Source organism: Haemaphysalis longicornis, unplaced genomic scaffold (assembly GCF_048455015.1).
Source record: "Haemaphysalis longicornis isolate Haplotype H1 unplaced genomic scaffold, Haemaphysalis longicornis Haplotype H1 scaffold_133, whole genome shotgun sequence".
In the NCBI taxonomy this organism is placed as follows: domain Eukaryota; kingdom Metazoa; phylum Arthropoda; class Arachnida; order Ixodida; family Ixodidae; genus Haemaphysalis; species Haemaphysalis longicornis.
This window is the reverse complement of record NW_027526239.1, coordinates 323,979-332,046: the sequence shown is the minus strand read 5'-3', so window position 1 is coordinate 332,046 and position 8,068 is coordinate 323,979. Positions and strand designations below refer to the sequence as shown.

At 42.5% G+C, this 8,068-nt stretch overlaps 1 pseudogene; it reads left to right on the top strand.

The window, feature by feature from the left end:
* Positions 1-2,602: 2,602 nt before the first annotated feature.
* On the top strand, positions 2,603-6,203 carry LOC144164675 (uncharacterized; annotated as a pseudogene).
* The last annotated feature ends 1,865 nt before the right edge of the window (positions 6,204-8,068 follow it).

The window sequence follows — 8,068 nt, the reverse complement described above, 5'->3', positions numbered from 1 at the left end:
ATACTCAAGGTGCCCCGTGCGGGGTATTCCTAACGTTTCTGACTATAATGAATGCGGCATTGTTTTTCACTGAGCACAGTACAGTATCTTAACTTTAGGAGATCATGGTGTGCTGCCGCAATAGCATCCGTGGAAACTTAATACCACTTTATGGCTCTTAAAATCTCTTGTAAAAGCGTATCACATTGCTTGCCAGGTATTCTTCAGACATGCAGCCTCTGTATATATCAAGAATGGAATCTATGCAAGCAGTATCTCAGGAATGCCGCAATAAAGTGTCCTTTCGCCTCTCGTTTTTGAAATGTTTTCGTGCACGTGAGCTTACCAGAAATGTAGTTGAGTTTCATGGACAAGCCTATACCCAAGCGACCACGCACCCAACACACAGTTAGTAAAGATTCGAGGCATATTCAGAGATAATGGTTTTAATAACAAACTTCATAATGTGGTTTTTAGATGGCTTTGCGGATGAAAATGCGCGAACCACACTCAAAAAAACCTGTATAAATTTCAGACTTTAGGACATTATGTTCAACGTATAACTTGCAGCTAGAAAAAGGGCATACGCCTCCATTGTAAAGATACTGGTGTTTATGTTCATGGTTCTACTTGCAGTACAATTAGGACCGTGCGCAGCACAGGACACGGTGCAGGCGATTTTGGACACGCAACTGCAAAATTTTGCACACAGATATTCTCCCTTTAAAAACAAGCAGTGGTGCAGAATTGCACTTCCCTGCACACGATTGTTTTTCAATTGTTACGAAGGAAAAGTGACACAGCGCAGGGCGGAGCTGCAATGGTGCAAAAACGTGGTACAAGACATTTTTCAGTGTTTGAAAAAGACAGCCAGTTCAGGCACTTGCTCTTTGACTCTGTGTGAAAAAGGTGCACAAATGAATGGGCGATATAAGAACAGCTGTGATGTGGATGTGTCATTTAAAAAAAGGCTTACAGGGATGGCTATATATTAATGAAATTTTAAAGAGGTATATCAACTCAATACAAGTTCGCTTGTACGCTAAGAACCATTTGTCACACTCTGCGTAAAGACTCTGCCTGAGCCAGGTGCGGAAAGCACTGCAAGGCGAAGCGAGGGCGAAACCCCAAATCCAGCACTGCGTCGAGGTTTGGGTAGAGTAAAACTATGAATTGCAATTTTTGCGTCGTTACAGCCAAGGCTTACAGCATGCTTCTTGTTATGATTAAGATACCTCAAAGTCAAACATCACACTCCATTATTTCTAGATTCCCTAAGTGTTGTGCTGGCATTGTCATCTCCAAAGCCTTTCAAGAAAAATGTTCTCAATCTTGTCCTCAATGGCGTTATGTCTGTATATGTCAAAAACGTGACGTGGTCTTAGCTGGGTCACACGTCGTTCTGGGACCGCCGGTAATTAGGCGGCAGATCAAATGACCGCTGCCGCTACACTTACTTGTACACGGCACATACCAACAGTACCCTACAGAGACCTCAAGCCACACATCCCAAAACACCTTTGCAATTCATGGCAAGCATACTGAAATACACAGACAACAAATTACACTTAGCAAAGCCACACTTAGGACCATATACCCCCGACAAATACAATAGACACACGGAAGTTGCCTTATCAAGGTTGCAGATAGGCCACAAACATGTAAGACACTGCCACCTGCTCACTGGATCACCACGATCCCTGTGCAGCTGGCGTGTAGAGGGCCTATCCGTGATCCACTTGCTCATTCAAAGCAAGACATTTGACACAACACGACGCAAACACTTCACACATTTCTAGAGACAACACATTCCACAAAACATGTCATGCGTTTTAGGAGATTGGCCTATGTTTTCTACCAAACGCATTCTTGAGTTTCTCATGGACGGGAATGTTTTACATCCTATTTCTTACAACGCATCTTGTCAATCTGGCCCTGCACACCAGTCATAATTCTTGCCTTTTATTTCTCTTAACCTTTTACTGGAATGTTTTAAATACAGTCATTTCACTCTTATGAAATATCTTTGCCTTCGCGCTCTTTGCCCTTAGTTGGCCTTGCACCATAAAATCCAAACACCATCATCATTCATGAGCCGGACGCGATCACTCCGGCATCAAGTGTAGCGGACATTGCCATTGTTATAGAGACACTTCCGGAACATGTTTGTGATAGAATACCCGTGAAGGAGAATAGACACGCACCCTATGCTGCAAACGAGAAGCACCGAAGACCAAAAGATGGCCGCTGATGGAGAGAAAGAAGAGGTGCGCCACCAGCAGAAGGGTGGAACTTCGCTGTTTTTCTGTCCCGTGACTGGAGCGATCCTAACATTTGGGGGCTGTACTACATACCAGCATAAAGGAACGTTGTTGTTGCACTTTCTACGTATTACCAGGTTACTTATTAACTCCGCGATTTTCATATGCAGGGGAGCTTAAATGTTCCAGTTTGAGATGGCGAAAGTACGAGCGCAACCCGGAGTGGAAAACGGCAACCGCGCCTTCCTACCTCTCACAGCTAAAAATGGGCCTTTCTTACGAGCACATGTATGCTACAATATACGGTGTTCCAAAGGCCGCTTTTACCACCGTAAGTTTGCTTCAGCGAAAGAGACGCATGCATGAATTCACGCCGTCGTCGCAAATCGTGCTGTGCTGAGTGGTGTAGAAATTCTGCACGCCACGCCGGCATAACAATTTTTAGTATCCCGGCCGACGAAAGGTACGATGTGCATGCTGCTCGTTTTTATTTTCTACGCTTCCGCGACATAGGACGATGCGGAATTTAATTGAGCATACACGCGCAATAGTTATTAATTACATTCATATTGTCCGTTTTGCGCCCTGAGGTACACATGACATGCACGGAAGAGCATATGGCAATTAATCCAATGACTACATTAGCTACACACGTTGTTTATACGTGAATTTCTAATTTAATGTGTTTCGATTATGTGTTCTGCATTTTAGCTCAGGTGAATGCACGGTATGCAGCAAAATATATTTGTAGCAACGTATAAATTGCTACTACAACAGCGTGAGCTTATCGAGAGTCTTTTTAGTGCTTTTTGATTACCTGCGCTGTGTTTATTTCGTAGCATGCGCTATTGTTGCTACACGCTATCGAGAGTCTTTTTAGTGCTTTTTCATTACCTGCGCTGTGTTTATTTCGTAGCATGCGCTATCGTTGCTGTTATTACTGCATCAGCAGGATCAGCCTATTAATGCTAAAACCTGGAGTAAGGCATCTCACATGGACTTCTGGCTCAAAGGGAGGGTCCATGGGTTCACAGCATGTGTGGTTAGCACTATGCTAATTCAGTAGCCACTACATAAATTACTTACGCACCTGAGTTTACACGGGCCCTATTGTTTCGCCTTTTGCTTCACGTAAATCCACGGCATATAGCAGGAGGAATTTGTAGCAGTAAATAGACAAACTACGCAATTACTGTGTATGTTTGTAATTTACGCTTAACTTTTATGCTTTCATTTTCAGCTTTAAGTAGAATGACAATATATTCGAAAGAATGCAGTTACCACTATATGGCGGTAAATAATTGGGCAATGTTGGCAAACGTGTCCCAATAATTCATTACAGGTGTATTGTAGGGTTCGAGAAATGCATGATGATTACCCAGTGCGGGATAGTATATATGCACGAATAATCGTTCCGAAATACTGGTGTGGGGTGGCTGCTTTTGCCTCTACAAATATATATTGGGTTACGAGGAAAGGTGGGGCATTGCCACAGAACATTTTAATCGCACACAGGGAATTATGTATCCGCGTCTCTGAATAATAAAACCAGGTTTTATTTAAACGATTGATGTTCATGCTTCACGATTGATGCTGTCACAAGTCGTCCTTGTAGGAAACCTCGAATTAAGCAATACAGAATTGAAATATATCAAATAACGTTCATTTTGAACACAGGTGCCAGTTTTTACTCAAAAATGTCTCGTGTGCCAGAAAACAGAAAAAAAGCTAGCACCAATTACACATGTAAGTGTTGGTTTCAGATCTCGCGTTTGGCTCCAGTATGCGACAAGGCAGGAAATGGCTCATTTACCACCTCTTCAGACCTACAGCAGCTACCGGCTGTGCTCTGCCCATTTCGCCATCAGAGACTACGCGGACCCTGGACACACAAGGCTTTTAAAGTGTGCTGTGTCAACAGTTTCCATATTTGGCGATGGGTAGACACATATCGAGAGCCCCAGTGAGATTACTGTAACTTGAACATACAAGAGCACAAATTTCATTCCTGCAACATCAGTTTACACAAATGTGCTTAATACACAATGTTTCCCTACCCAAGTTATCATGACGCAGGATTTTGGAGATTCTCCTGTAGATTACCCCAACAATACCTGCCAATGGTGCACAGCGCAGCCATAAAGTCGCCGGCATAATTTTGCTGCTAAATATAACTAGCTAGGTAAAAATTAACCTTAACCTTAACTAGTACATCACTAAACACTGACAATGTGTGAGGTCATTTTTCCTTTATACAACGTTTATGCCTTTTTAAATGCCATGAGCCACTATTAGGCGGCATAACCGTTTTTTGCATGAACGCTGGAGGTATTATAAAGGAAATTAATTGTAATTCTTTGATGTGACGCGTAATACCACTTTTAAGTACGTCACTCTAAAATCTGTGCTATTTTACACTCTTTTTCCAAGCTTCCCTCGGCCCGCGAATACCACTACGATGTCCGCCTACAACGCCGATGAACAAGTTCAGGATGAGCCCTCCTGTGCGCAAATTTTCTGAGACCTTTAAAAGTTATGACTTAAATTCTTAATGCGTGTTTAGTAATGCAGTCTCATTTAGCACCTCCAGAGTTCCTTTTAAGTCTACCAGAGCCCTTGGGCGAAGAAGTATGAATTGCTTAACCTTAAGTAAGTACATGGATCCCTGACAACTGACATGTGAACGGTGCGTTTTGCTTTATACGAAGTTAATGCCTTTTCAAATGCCATGAGCCACCTTCATGCGGCAGAACAGAAACGCCCCAAGTGGTAGGGAGGAAATTATAATTGTCTAATGTGACTCTTATTGCCAGATGTATGCATGTTAAGCTAAAATGTGCGCTACGTTACAAAATTTTCAGAGGCTCCCCTATGCGCGCGAAAGAGAGCAGGATGCCCGCGGACAGCGCCGATGAACAAGTTCAACAGGCTAAGCCCTCATCTACAAATTATTTTGCTTTCTAAGCTCTTTAAAATCATTCCACATAAATTATTGCCGTCCAGTTAGCGTTTTATGTCACGAAGCATTCAACAGATCTTAACATGCACTATGATCGGAGCTGTGCAAGTTCGTTCAATGATAGAAGACAAGAACCATCAGAGCGATAAACTACCTAAAGGCTAGATAAGACTAGCGCTTGTCTGATGCCTTTCTTGCTAGTTTGTCTCTTAAACGCTATTGGTGTCTTTGAAGAGAAGTCTATGAATTCATTATTTTCTCGTAAATATACCATTTTTATTGCATAATCAATAATGTTGGTTAAGAAGTAGCATGATAATGATTGTTTTCTAATATGAAGATTTCTCTATTACATACGCAATAAGTGTTTATATAGGTCATTAATAAGCTTAACACCCTGCAATGTTCTGATCCCGATTCCTCAAGTTCGAATAAGGGAAGCATCGAGAACTAAATATAAACAAGCGAATACTTCTATCACAGACAAATAAAATGCCTAATTCTAGAAGCGTCTCGAAGTTTTACTACGTTTAAAAATAATCATGCAATTCAAGAAAATACGGTATGATTGAGCTTTTATTTAAAATTCTTTCAGGTTCCATGCCAGCAGGTCAACAACACAAGGCTTCTAGGTGCTCGCCCCGGACAACAAGAAAAATCGACAACCTGCAGAGGATAAACGTAAGGCTTCGGAAAGCACTCCCAAGAACTTGCAAGAAAAAAATACAAAGACTTCCAATTCAGACGCGTTAAATGCTACGAGGCCCTACGTCAGCAAGTAATTATTTAGATTGCTTGTGGCGCAAGTCAAAAGTAATCACGTGAAACGTACAGCAAGGAGGTGGTCACCCGAGTACCGCCAGCTCGCTTTAAACTTGTACTTTGATGATGCCAAAGCGTACACACATTTGTCAACACTGCTTGACATACTAACTGTGAGGTCGCTAAAACAGTGGTTGTCAAATATTCCAAATACTACCGGAGTAATTCCAATCGTTATTTAAGCCTTCGAAGAAGCTACCCGGGATTGGCCTTTAACAGATCGTGCGTGCACAATTATACCTGACAACATGTCTTTCAAGGAAAACCTTCAGTACGATACAAAGCATGACATTGTGATCGGATTATCAGATAGTGGTACGCAAAGACACCGTCCGTCGCAATTCAGCTCTCCTGATACTTGTGGCAGGCATTACAAAACGTAGATTCAGCCTGTTGCTTACACAGTATCAAGGACCAAGAGATCCGAGATACTCTTCATGATTTAATCATAACCTTAATTCAGCAGCTTCAATGAGTCCAGTTGTTTGTGAAGGCGCTCATCTGTGACCAGGGTGGGAGCAACGCTACCGTGGCTAATAAGCTAGGTGTGACGTCTGACGAGCCGTTTTTAGTGCTTGAAGGCCGTAAGATTTATTTCTTATATGACACGCCACACTTACTCACATGCACGAGGAATAATCTCCGCGCAGCTCACAAGCTCCATGTCGGGCAAGAAATTGTTGATTGGGCTTTCATTAGAGCCACTATACGAAAGCTCGCATTCTCTAAAACTAAAATTGGCAAAAAAACTAACAGACAACTACATCTACCGGAAGCCTTTCAATAACACGAAAGATAAATATGCCGGCCAGGTTAAGAGGAAATCGGTGTCAGTGGCCATTGACGTATTCATTGCTCTTGGCGAGTTACCGGAATTCTCAAAACCGACAGCTGATTTTCTCGAGAAGCTGGATAAGTTGTTCGACTGTCTCAACAGCTCTTCTGTGAAAAAACGGCGAGAATTTCCGTTATGCAATTTCGGAAGGGTCCGAGCACCTAGCCTTTTTGCGGGAGTGCCTGTCGTGGATTGAAAGCTTGAAATTTGAAGGGCCTCAGCAACCACACACAGTTGCAGCATTGAAAACCACCTTAAAGGCTATCGTTTTCCTCTGGGATGACGTCTTTCAAGATTTTGATTTTCTTGTCCTGTTGAGTCGCTGGCTACAGCAGAACCCCTGGAGAATCTTTTCGGGCTGCTTATTATAAAGCATGGCTCCAATGACATCCCAAACATGCTTCAGTTTACATCAGGTTTGAAACACATTTCTCTTGGCAAACTGGTTGCACTTTTTTTCGAAGGAAACTGAACAGGATCGCAGCACTATTTTCGCACAAATGTTCGAGCGACCTCCTTCACTTGCAACAAAGTGTGATGCAGCATTAACATTTGATATAGTTCCTTATGAGGAACAGCCACCTAGCCATGATATAGTACAGGGTAACGTTCTCTACTACGTTGGGGATATCTTCTGCGGCAATTTTTGTTGACAAGGCCTTCACACTGTGTGCGCAGCGCCAGTTTTAAGAATGACGACCGACATCTTAGTGCCTCACACCAATATTTTTGCTTTGTTGACGGCAAACAACATCTCCCCACATTTACTTGGCAATACAACACTGCCTTCTGACCATTGCTTTGAAGATATTAAGGTATTGGAACCTTGCTTCTTGGAACATATCGGTGTTCTGGCAAACCCGCCATATGTGAATTGAGCTTTGGTAGGCATTTTATACAGTTATATGAAAATGCAAGAATTCTGCACTGAAGAGTGCAAAAAGCCTTTGTGCACGTCTTTGCAAGGATTCGCCTGTTGTGGCACATTCGCTTTGTTAATATCTCCTTGGCGAAGCAATGCACCAGAAAATATGCTGCTGCACGGAAGATGAGGGAACCTTTGTAATTGTTAGTATTTCGTCTGTATAATGTGAAACCACTATTTTTTCGCTCTGTACTGGCCATGTATGAGCCTACAAATTACTTGCTCGCATTTTGTTTTGTCCTTAAACAATGCGGGTATGTCACGATGAAGAACGCATGAACCCTTCG